This window comes from Henckelia pumila, chromosome 3 (assembly GCF_033568475.1).
Source record: "Henckelia pumila isolate YLH828 chromosome 3, ASM3356847v2, whole genome shotgun sequence".
Taxonomy (NCBI): Eukaryota; Viridiplantae; Streptophyta; class Magnoliopsida; order Lamiales; family Gesneriaceae; genus Henckelia; species Henckelia pumila.
The window spans coordinates 79,358,787-79,371,970 of record NC_133122.1 but is presented as its reverse complement, the minus strand read 5'-3'; the positions used below and the strand labels follow the sequence as shown (position 1 = coordinate 79,371,970).

The 13,184-nt window shown below is 38.1% G+C and overlaps 1 pseudogene; it reads right to left on the bottom strand.

Annotated features, from left to right (window-relative positions):
- Positions 1 to 11,290: 11,290 nt before the first annotated feature.
- LOC140894087 (small nucleolar RNA R71) lies at positions 11,291 to 11,390 on the bottom strand (annotated as a pseudogene).
- Positions 11,391 to 13,184: the final 1,794 nt, after the last annotated feature.

Genomic DNA, 13,184 nt, shown 5'->3' with positions numbered 1-13,184 from the left:
TAAAATTTTTAAACTTCCGCTGCACCGGGTATCAATTCTGATTGATCTGATCGCCGCGTTCTCCAACAGTTGTGGCATAGAAAGCTCGGGCATATGTCAGAACAAGGAATGAAGATTCTCTCAGAACGGAAGTTGTTGCCGGGGCTTACAAAAGTGACTCTACCCTTTTGTGAGCATTGTGTTATCAGTAAACAACACAGATTGAAGTTTGGCACGTCTACTACCAAGAGAAAAGGAATATTGGAGCTTATTCATTCTGATGTTTGGCAAGCACCGGTGGTATCCCTAGGAGGAGAGAGATATTTTGTCTCTTTTATTGATGATTTCTCGATGTTGGGTGTATCCAATCAATAAGAAATCATATGTATTTGAAGTCTTCAAAGTTTTCAAAATGCGGGTTGAACTTGATTCTGACAAGAAAATCAAGTGTTTGAGGACTGACAATAGAGGAGAATATACCAGTGATGAATTTGATGCATTCTGTCAGCATGAGAGCATCAAAAGACATTTCACGACGGCTTACACGCCTCAGCAGAATGGAGTGGCGGAGCGGATGAACAGAACTTCGTTGGACAGAACAAGGGCCATGTTGAGTACTGTGGGTCTACCAAAGTCATTTTGGGCAGAAGCAGTCAAAACCGCTTTTTATATCATCAATCGTTCTCCTTCTGTGACGATTGATTTGAAGACTCCGATGGAGGGGGGGACTGGCAAGCCAGCTGATTATTCTTGGTTACATACATTTGGAAGTCAGGTGTACGTTATGTACAATGAACAAGAAAGATCGAAGTTGGATTCCAAATCCAGAAAGTGTATCTTCTTGGGCTATGTTGATGGAGTTAAGGGGTTTTGCTTGTGGGATCCCACTGTCCACAAGCTTATCATCAGTGGAGATATTATCTTCGAGGAAGATAAAGTGAAGGGAGACAAAGGCACACTGAATTCATAAACTACTATCATTCAGGTGGAAAATAAGACAGACGAAGTTCAAATTTCTTGTGAAGCAGTACCAGAGCACGAGGTACAAGAACTAGTTGAGTCAGAGGTTTCCAAAGTAAGGCAGTCAACTCGAGATAGAAGACCACCAGATTGGCTTTCAGATTATGTCACTTAAATCAACATTGCATATTATCTATTAATAGAGGATGGTGAGCCATCGAGTTTCCATGAGGCTACTGAAAGCTCGGATGTGTCCCTGTGGATGACAACGATTCAGGAAGAATTGGAAGCATTGGACAGGAATGAAACTTGGGATCTTGTTACACTATCATGATGAAGGAAAGCTATCGGTAACAGATGGGTCTATAAGATCAAGCGTGATGACAATAACCAAGTGGAACGGTATCGTGCGAGATTGGTTGTCAAAGGGTACGCTCAGAAAGAAGGTATTGACTTCAATGAGATATTTTCTCTTGTGGTTCAACTTTCAACAGTCAGAGTAGTATTGGCAATGTGTACGGTGTTTGAACTACATCTAGAACAACTATATGTGAAAACGGCATTTCTTCATGGCGATCTTGAAGAAGAAATCTATATGATCCAGCCAGTAGGTTTTGCAGAAAAGGGCAAAGATAACTCGGTTTGCAAGTTGAACAAATCTTTGTACGGTCTCAAACAGGCGCCGAGGTGTTGGTACAAGAGATTTGATTCATATATCATGAGCCTTGGGTACAACAGACTCAGTGCAGACCCTTGTACGTATTTCAAGAGGTCTGGTAATGATGATTATATTATTTTGCTGTTGTATGTGGACGACATGTTGGTAGCAGGCTCCAACAAAGATCGGGTCCAAGAATTGAAGGCACAGTTGGCTAGGAAATTTGATATGAAGGACTTGAGACCAGCAAACAAGATTCTAGGGATGCAAGTTCAACGAGACAGAAACAACAGGAAGATTTGGCTTTCCTAAAAAATTATTTGAATAAAGTCTTGCAATGCTTCAACATGCAATATAGTAAGCCAGTTTCAACCCCTCTTCCTATTAACTTCAAGTTATCTTTTGAGATGTGTCCTAGCAGTGAAGCAGAGAGGATGGATATGTATCGAGTACCGTATGCATCAACAGTGGGAAGTTTGATGTTCGCCATGATTTGTACAAGACCAGACATTGCACAAGCAGTGGGAGCAGTCAGTCGGTATATGGCGAATCCTGGACAAGAGCATTGGAACACGGTTAAGAGGATTCTTAGATGCATTAAGGGTACCTTGAATGCTGCATTATGTTTTGGAGGATCAGATTTTACACTCAGGGGCTATGTGGTTTCAGATTACACAGGTGATCCAGATAAGAGAAAATCTACTACTGGTCATGTGTTTACAGTTGCAGGAGGTGCAGTCAGCTGGGTTTCAAAACTGCAAACAGTTGTGGAATTATCTACAATGGAGGCAAAATACATGGTAGCTACTCAAACTTGCAAGGAGGCAATATGGATTAAAAGGTTATTGGAGGAGCTTGGGCACAAACAAGAAAAGATTCCTCTGTTTTGTGACAGTCAGAGTGCCTTGCACATTGCAAGGAATCCAACCTTTCATTCCAGGACTAAACACATTGGCGTTCAATTTCACTTTGTACGAGAAGTAGTAGAGGAAGGAAGTGTGGATATGCAAAAGATTCATACGAAGGATAACATTGCTGATATTCTGACCAAACCAGTGAGTACAGAAAAGTTTGAATGGTGTAGATCCTCAACTGGCCTAGTAAAAACGTAAGCAGCGGGAATGACAAGATTAAATGGACGTGTGGAGCTATGTCTCATTCTCAAACAAAACTCCAAGTGGGAGAAATGTAAGAAAAATAAAGAAATAAATTAATTAAAAACAAGTGGATGGCAAATGGCAGCATGTGGCAGAGGAACAATTGTGGCAGGCCATGTGTACATACAACAAAGAAGGGAAATTCATATGAGAATTTTCCTTCTCACAAACAAACCGAGGAATTTTCCTATAAATAGGTGCATTCACTCGGAACTTCAAATCATCCCAGAGCTCGAGCAATTCTTCTGTTCTCGACCGTGTTTTCTTCTCTCCAATACATTTCTATATATATTTGTGAGATATGTTTTTTTCTATATTAAGAGAGTATGTGTCTCTTTGGAAACACAGAGAGAGATTGTAATTCTCCAAATATTATAGTGGAATCTTTTGGTCTTACCCGTTGTTTCTATCCTAATAATTTTTAGGGGTTTTCCACATAAATCTTGGTGTCTATTTTATTCTTCAATTTTCATAGTTTCTATCTCGTGATGCTGCACCTGGGACAAACATCGGGTTGGCCTGCCCCGTCATACAAAATTGGTGGGTTGGGATGACAATTTCCCAAACCGCCTAAAAGGTGGGCCGGCCCGCACCGTCCCGTCTAAAGATGGGTTATGGTGGGTTGCGGGTTGGCCCGCAAAAATCTATTAATTTACACGTGAACCCGCCGAGTTGGCCCGCCCCGCCACTTTTAGATGGGTTGGGTTGATGTTTTCCCAACCTGTCTAAAAGGTGGGTTGGCCTGCTCCGCCCGGCTTATTGGTGGGTTTCGACGGGTTGTGGGCTGCCGCTGGCTCGTTTTGACAACTCTACTAATATATGAAGAGTAACACTCCTGTGAGACGGTCTCATCCATGAGACGGGTCAACCCTACCCATATTTATAATAATAAGTAATAATTTTTGCATAAAATGTAATAATTTTTAATGGATAACCCATATAAGAGACTCGTCTAAAAAAAATGACCCTTGAGACCGTCTCATAGGAGTTTTTGTCATATGTGATATACATCAAATGTGTATTATCAATCTTTAAAGAATATGTCTCTTGTGAGACGGTCTCACGGATCTTTATACATGAGACGAATCAATTAAACCCATATTTACAATAAAAAGTAATACTATTGGTATAAAAAAATATACATTTTCATTGATGACCCAGATAAAAGTATTCGTCTCATGAAATTGACACGTGTGTCCGTCGCACAAGAGTTTTTGTGAACCTTAAATGTATATTTGCATCACTAATGACATCCTTTAACAAGATTCTTATATTGTTAAAGAATAGTATGGCAATGGAAAATATCGCATGCAGACATATCTTTCTCCCCAGGAAGATGACATGTGGTATGTTGTTACAGAGAGATCCATGAAGTTCATGAAGTTCAACATTTTTATTGTATTACAAAAGGTGATCCTCAAAGTGCTGACGATGGACACAAGTATAATGCTAGACTCTGAATAGCTAGCTTCAGCGAAGCTATTAGTCTAGTTAAGGCTTTTAGTACGCAGAGAACGATATTTTAGTGAACCGTCCCTGAATCAATAACTAAGAAACGCTTAAGCATGCAAAATTACTTACAACACAGTAATCAATTTAAACCAACAAAAATTTAAATAATTCAACTAAAACTATCGGCAAGAATACAACCTGGCCAAAACAAATAAATGTTATACAACCTCATCGAAAGTAATACTAAATTCCACTAATGAAAATCTGGTACAGTACAATCCACCATGCTAAAATTTGGTACAGTAAATTACACCCTGCTACAGCAGGTCCACCCAATTCCTAAGTCATGTCCCGTAGAATGGGGTGTCCATAACCAAAACCGAGAACATGAGCTAACAATTCTAAGTACGAAATTATGAGCATACATATGCTATGATTGCTAAATACAAATGAATAGGTACCAAAAACCTATCTCGGTAGAAACTCTTGCTCAACAAATGACACCATGGTATGTAGCACACTGGGATGTCATATCAGGAGGTACTCCCATACCATAAGAAATTCGTGGAACATCCGAACCCAAATTTATGGAATCCATCTACAAAAATTCGAGGTTGAGCATCCTCTCTACTGGTAATATCAAGGTATAGACTCAACATGATAATGAATAAAACACAATAATCGTGACGTATTAAATTTACATAATTCTTGTCATACAAACCATGCAGACATAGTGACACGACCCTAACTTCTAAATTTTAAATAAATAAAGAAAATACGGAAAATTTTAAAAAAAATTTCGGCATGACCTATTTGTTTGAATAATAACCCACCTGTCTCAAACGATAGTTTAAAATAAACCTCCACCCGAGGTAAACATCCCACAAGGCATACATGAACAGTAACTTGTTTGACGCCAGACGAAAGGAAAGAAAATATATATATATATATATATATATATATAAAGTGTCTACATGCCGACATAATTGCAGGGAATAACACATCCTGCTACTGAAAAGAAAACGACATAAGACAGTGTATAATTATTACAATGACATAATGCGGAAAGAAAATAGCGGAAATGGTCAGGGCGTGCCACCGAACACCTACGGACCCTGGAAATCCTGCCCCGCAGCCTTGTCTTCATACTCACCTGCACCAAGCATAGTAGTGAGCCTAAAAGCTCAACCAGATTTAAATTATACAACAAGGGTTCAAAATAATGCATAATACTAAAAATAGTACTCAGTACACTAATGAATCTCACACAAAAGGAGAAAAGTCATAACATGCCCGAAGTAAGAACAATAGCAATATGCGATGAAAACACGTCCATGAATCAATTATCCTTTACTTTACCTTGAATTTGGATCCTCGATTGTGACTATGATTTTGATCGATCAATGACTATAGTATACAATTTCGGCAAGGAAACCAAGTTCTTCTCGGCCCCACATTGCCCCTCTGATTGGTAGGGAAGTCGAGATTTCTTCCAAACCCCGATCTACACATCTAATTTGGTAGAGAAGTCGAGATGTCTCCCGATCCCGATCTACACGTCTCAATTTGGCAAGTGACCCAGGGCATCCCCTGACCCATCATTGCACGTCTAAGTCACAATCAACTCACTTCATTCTTTAACTTTTCCTTTCATTCAACATTTTCTCATTTCAACATTAATCTTTACAAGCATTCTTTAAAACAAGACTTCGGGACTAGCATAAATGAGTTTGAAGTCACACACGCAAATAAATAGGCGGTGAATAATTTAAATGACACAACCTCAGAAGATAGCATGACATGAATTTTTTTATGGATGATTGGAGTGTAGGGGAGCACCCTCGGCTTAAAAGCTTTTCTCCTTCCACTTAAGTTTGCACTCACAAGGCCCAACTCGAGCGGTTAACCCATAAAATCCAAAACTCATCCTATTTAAATCCAAAAGATTTCCCGTTCGAACCGGCACTTCAAACACACCTTAAAATACTCCTATGTCCAGTATTCACATTTTATAATGGCCCAAAAAAACTCAACAACTTAGACTCCCGGACAGCCCATAGACAATAGAAAAATGTGCTCGCGTCACTCCAACTTAAAACGCACATAACTTAATCGATTCTTACCCGAAATAGGCCCAATTTACACCGACATGATCCTAACATCACATAAATCAAGAAAATCAGAGGTAGCCCCTGTCCAGGTCATGCTAATGTACCCGTCAGAACTGAATTTTAGAGGTTGAACGCGTAGGAGAAAAATTTCAGCTTTAGTGCTCTTAACGCTAAGGTTTCCCGATCTTGCTACTTATAACCTAACACCTCAAAAACACACTCCAGCATCTTCTAAGGGTCCCTACATGACCAGCAAAAGGGTTCTTGAGCTAGTATCTTTCCCGGCGCTAGCTCGATCAATCATTTGCTCCAAAATGCTTGCCCGATGCCCCCAAACTCCACTAATCAACAATCCAACCCAAATGTCCAATAACCAGCCCTATAATCCACCCAAAACTCAATCAAAAACACTTGTTTAATCCCATGAACACCCCATGGGCAGCCCCTCCACTCCTTTCATCCATTCACACAAAAACTTCCATTCAAATGCCACAAACTCGATTCGATTTACAATATTTCAAAGAATATGCATAAAATGAATTGCTCAACATATTGTGAGGCTTAAAATCCAACAAAAAACATATAAGTATGGATCGAAATCCACATTTTACCTACTGATTTTTCACTCCACGCATGAAAATTCCATTTGGATGCTAGTAATTCATTCAAATAAGTTCAATAAAGGAGTTAACCAATTTAAATACACAAGACCAATCCCAAAATCCTTGACCCTGCTGAAACCTAAAACACACACACCCATTATCACGTTCCAAGCTGTAGGAAATTTAATGTAAGGCCAAGAACCAAGAACAATATACTCTATACTTTGGTTTTAAAATGAGAAGAAGATATCTTGCCTAAGCTTACAAAAACGAGGGAGAAGGGATCGGCCAAGGGGTTAGGACTCTCGACCAGCATCTGTACACGTCCCCTATGGTGTCCTCCAAGGCGGCACGGCGGCGGCAGGTGGCTGGAATGAGGCAGCCGATGGGAAGAAGGAAGGAGAAATGGTGAAGCCGATGTTTTCTTGAGAAGAGAAGGGTGATGGCGTGAAGGGGGGAAAATAAATGAGGGGGAGGCGGCTAAGGGGCCAAAAATATTAGGGTTTAATGTGTTGTGTGGTATTTTAAGTGTATTGTATGTATAAGTGTGAGTGTGTGAGAGTAGGACAAGTCAAAAAGTGATTTTTGACCAAATAAAAGTGCTAGTTTTGATTTTTAAAATTTTAGCTTGTAGAATTGCCTCTAATTTAAATTTCTAAGTCTAAAACCTTAAATTTTAAATGCCAAGAATGAAATTTCACCTGTCCGGGTCCAAAAAAGCTAATTTGGGAAATTTAAAGAATTACGCGCGAAAATACTCTTACACGATTTTTCTTGAATGAAAAATCTAAAATAAAGATCTTATTTTATTTTTGTCACCTCTCAAGAAATTTAGGTCACCTAAATTTAAAATGAAGGATTTTTCCACCGTGTTCGCCTTTGCCGCGCGCCGAAGTCGGAAGTCACCAATACAAGAAATTTAAGCAATTAAATTTTTAATAACATACAAATAAATTATAAGGAGATTTAAATCATTTAAATTATCATGAATTTTAGAAGTTTAAACATTAATACTAATTTACGCATGGAATTTAATTTATAGAATTTAGGCGTCACAAAAACAAATAAACGTTTGAGAAAATTTAAACACTAACTTAGAAATTAAAATCAATACTTTAGTTGCTTTGATGTCACAATGTTAAATAAAATATTTAAAGAATAAACTGAGCGATTAAAATAATTTAAATAAACTAAATGATTGTTTAAAAGTCATTTAAATAAAATACACAAGCGGAAAAAAAATCTTTAAAACGACTTGGACAATTGAAAGCATTTAAATAAATAAGCTACACATTTAAAATGATTTAAAATAACTAACCGCTAAACTTAAGTTATTTAAACCAAATAAGTTGGACCATCCAAAAATATTTAAATAAATAAGCTCAACAGATAAAATCATTTAAATAACTATCCAATAAACTTAAGTCATTTTAAATAAATGAGTGGGACAGTTAGGATCATTTAAACAAATAAACTAAATAATTAAAATAATTTAATTAAACAAACTTAAACCTTTAAAATATTTGAAACAAATAAGTTTCACAATAAAAATCATTTTGCCAATTAAACTTAAGAAATTAAAAGTATTAATTAAATAGTTAGTACAATAAAACATTTAATTAAATAATTAATATTTCATTAACAAATAATTAAGATAAAGAAATTTAAATTGATTAAACTTAAAAATAATAATATTAATATTTATTTAATTTAATGCATGCGATTTAATAGATTGGATTTTAGGTGCTACACATAGAACATGCATACTCAACTAAGGTATCTCGGATAGTACGTCTGTACCTCAAAATAAGCAACTTAGCGATACTGGCTCTCTAGTCCAAGCCTATAAGCAGACAATCACCGTATCACTAAGTGTCTACTAAAAGCCTTAACTAGACTAATAGCTACGTATCCACTGAATCTAATCATAGTCTAGCGATATACCTGTGTCCTTAGTCAACCCATTGATAACGATTGCCCTAAACTCAAGGCACAACACTGCTAAGGTTTCGGTAGCGCTTCTTCATCGCCTAGCCATTGAATATGACACTCGGAATCCCTCAAGGCTAGCTAGGAATGAGAGAGGAGCTTGAGAAATGAGTGAAGAAAGTGAGGATCTCGACCCTTATATATAGAACTCGATCAGAACGCCTGATACCTCAGTCGGAGCTTCCGAACGCATTTTGGAACTTCCGATCGTCCTTCCGAGCTCCCTCTACCAAAAGCGTGTCTCTGATTGGACAATACACTGCCGTCAATACAGTTCGGATTCTCCGAACTCTATTTCGGAGCTTCCAATTTCTCTCATGCTCAATCACCAATCAAAACTCATTGATAAGTGCATTTTGTGCACTTAATTTGTATATGGTTTTACTTGACTTTTGGAATTTATTGGTAGATATTGCGTGAAATTATTGTTGTTTTGTGTTTGTAGGAAGTTATGGACTTTGATGTGTTTAAGGGGAATTAAGCCTAAAAGATGGAAGTTTAAAGGAAGAATCAAGAGTTGAAAAAGAGAAGAAAAAGGCTGAATTCGAGCTTAAGGCGAGCCCGCGCTGAATAAGGGGCACCCGCGCTGTGTATGAAGATTTTAGGAAGAGATTTCGAACTCGAGGCACGCCCGCGCTGACTCTAGGGTGCCCGCACCGGTTGAAGAATTTTCGAAGAATGAGTTGAAAACTTGAGGCGCGCCCGCGCCGTCGTCTGTGAGGAGCTTTAGAGTCCAAGTATTTATGGAAACCTTGGGGTTTTCTTGGGATTATTTTGGACGATTCTTAGGTCATATAAAAGGGATTTTTCTGAGTCATAGAGCCATCTATCAGCCGCCAATACACACAATATTCTTGAGAGCACTTTTGTGAGATTTTGGGATCGAGAATTGAAGAGTACTTGGAACGAAGACGAAGAATTTTCGACCGGACACGGAAGAAAGACTACGGCTTTGTTATTTCATCTTATTTATTTTCCTTTGATTGTTGAATTATGTTTGAGATATTGAACATGATTTGTTTTTTTATGAATTTGAGCATGAACTAAACTTTTCTAGTCTAGAGGTTGACGTAGCTTGGTTGAGACATATTCATGAATCTTTGATTTTAATAAACTAAATTTCTATAGATTAATTGTGTTTCTAGAATTTAATGTCTTCTTAATTTACTGGCCATAAATTGAGTTGAATATTTACTTAGAATCCGGCACTCGGGAGAGGGGATTTTAAGTAGGATCAATAGAAACTACACTGTTAATTGTTTATATAGCTCGGGAGAGTATATAACTTTAATAGAACCTTTAAGGAACATCGTTTTACAAATATCACTGCATCTAGATTTTTAATAGGGATATTGAAATCAAACTGTAGTTGATACACTCTATTTGTTGCTCGGGAGAGGGGAATAGAATAATCTAAGTGTTCTTGGTTATTAATTGAAAGAAATTTATAAAGTAGATTATTTAGGATTGAATATTGTCGAGACCAAGTGAAATCAAAACCTCTGGAGTATTTTTCTCTGATTGATAATTTCTCAAAATTTGTGTGTGAGTGAGCTTGATAATTCTTCACTCTTTATTTGCGTTTTCAGCAAATTTCCAAAGTTTGATTTTCTAGATAAAATTAAGACTATTTTAATTACAAGTATTGAATATTTTCAAATTACTCCTTGTGGGATCGACACTCTCTCTTTCACTATATTAAAACTTTACACTCGTACGCTTGTGAGTATTTTTCACAACAAGTTTTTGACGCCATTGCCGGGGAGTAATTTTTGATTTTGTTTAGTCTTGTTACCAATTAGTCTAAGTTTTAATTTAGATCTTTTATTTCATCTTATTTTAAGTACTAATTAATTTCTTCTTATTTGTAATTGCAGTCTTTGCGACGATCTCAAAGTACGAATTCTCTACTTTTTGATCCAGAGATCGAGGGCACTGCACGTGCTTTAAAAAGAATTAGAAGAGAAGAATTAAGGAACATGGCTAAAGAAGAAGCACAACAAGCTCCTCTGGTGCCAATCAGATATCACTTCAGGCCGACGATCCAGGCTCACTATTCTGGAATCGCTCGAGGGACCATTAATGCCAACAACTTTGAGTTGAAGCCGACATTAATCAACATGGTTCAGCAGAAACAATTCAATGGAGGCGCCACAGCTGATCCTCACTTGCACTTGCGCACCTTTTTAGAGATTACTGATACGGTAAAAATAAATGGTGTTTTTGAGGATATAATACGTTTACGCTTGTTTCCTTTTTCTCTCAGGGACAAGGCACGGAGCTGGTTGCAGTAATTGCCGCTAGGAAGCATAACAACTTGGGAGGGCATAGCTGTGAAATTTTTTGAGAAGTTCTTTCCACCATCCAAGGCAACCCAGCTGAAGATTTAGATCAGTACCTTTCAACAACATGATTCAGAACAGCTATATGAGGCATGGGAAAGGTACAAAGATTTTTTAAGGCATTGTCCTAATCATAATTTTGCAGATTGGGAAGAAATAGAGTTTTTCTACAATGGGTTGAATACACCCACAAGGATGTCTTTGGATTCTGCTGCTGGAGGTACTATCTTTGCCAAGGACCCTATTCAGACCCATGATATGCTTGAACAAATGACTATCAATAGTTATCAATGGCCGTCTGAACGTATGAGAGTCAAAAAGGGAGTGTACAGTGTGGATCCTCTCACATCCATCACTACACAACTATCTGCGTTGAGTACACAATTTGCTTCTCTGAACAAGGTGAATCTAGAAGAACCTTCAAGTGTATCAGTTGCCATAGATGAATCTCATCCACCTGAGGAAGCTCAATATATCAATCCCAGAGGCTATGGAAATTATCGAGGTAACCCTCCACCTAATACTTATCATCCTGGCTTACGTAACCATGAAAAATTTTCCTATTCCAACAACAAAAATGTGTTGAAACCCCCTCCGGGATTCAATACAAATCAAGGTGAAGGTAAAGCGTCTTTGGAAGATGTTGTGTTTACATTTTTTACTGAATCTAACAAGAGGATGTCGAGGACTGAAACTCGAATGGATAGCATGGAGACACATATGTGCAGTTTGGGGCTATGATGAAATCCATGGAAACACAGATTGGGCAGCTTTCACATGAGTTGAAGGATCAAAATCGAGGACAGTTTCCCAGCAATACTGAAGTGAACCCAAAAGAGCAGTGCAAAGCGGTAGAGTTAAGAAGTGGTAATAAGTTAGAGGCTAAGGAGCAAAGCAAAGCCAAGGAAGTTAAAGAACCGGTGGTCGAGGAAATCGTGGTTGAAGAGGCCAAGAAAGAATCTGAAGCAAAAACGATGTATAAGCCACAGCTTCCTTATCCTCAGCGATTCAAGAAGAAGGCACTTGATGAACAGTTTTCCAAGTTCCTAGACATCTTCAAAAAGATACACATCAATATTCCGTTTGCAGATGCCTTGGAACAAATGCCCAACTATGCCAAGTTCATCAAAGATGTAATGTCTAAGAAGAGGAGATTTCAAGACAATGAAGTGATGAATCTGACAGAAGAGTGTAGCGCAATCCTGCAGAAAAAGTTGCAACAAAAGCTTAAGGATCCAGGGAGTTGTACTATCCCTTGTTTTATTGGTGGTTCTATGGTAAATCGAGCTTTATGTGATTTAGGAGCAAGTATAAATTTAATGCCCTTTTCTGTATACAAGACATTGGAGCTTGGAGAAGTCAGGGCGACCACCATCACATTACAGCTGGCTGATCGGAGTATCACATATCCACGGGGAATTGTGGAGGATGTTTTGGTGAAGGTCGACAAGTTTATATTTCCAGCAGACTTCGTGATTTTAGACATGGATGAAGATGAAGAAACTCCTTTGATCTTTGGGAGAACTTTTCTAGCTACTGCACGCACACTGATCGATGTCCACAAGGGAGAGCTCACACTTCGAGTTGGTGGTGAAGCTGTGATTTTTAATATTTATCACACCATTAGGGGACCAAACGAGGTAAGTACATGTAAAAGTATTGAAATTGTTGATTCTCATAATTCTTTTTCATGTGCAGGAATTACTGATCCACTCAAAAGATGTTTAGTGGCGGAAGAGGTGGTTGATAAGGAAGAGGATTGGGAGCTACATGAACAAAAAGCATTCCTTGACAGCGCTCCGAAAGAAAAAATGGTGAGTACTAAGGAATCTGAAGCTTTGGAAAATAGTGCACCAGAGGTATCCACTGAAACTCATGATCTGAAAGAATTGCCTGCATACTTATGTTATGCATTCCTTGGTGAAAATTCTACT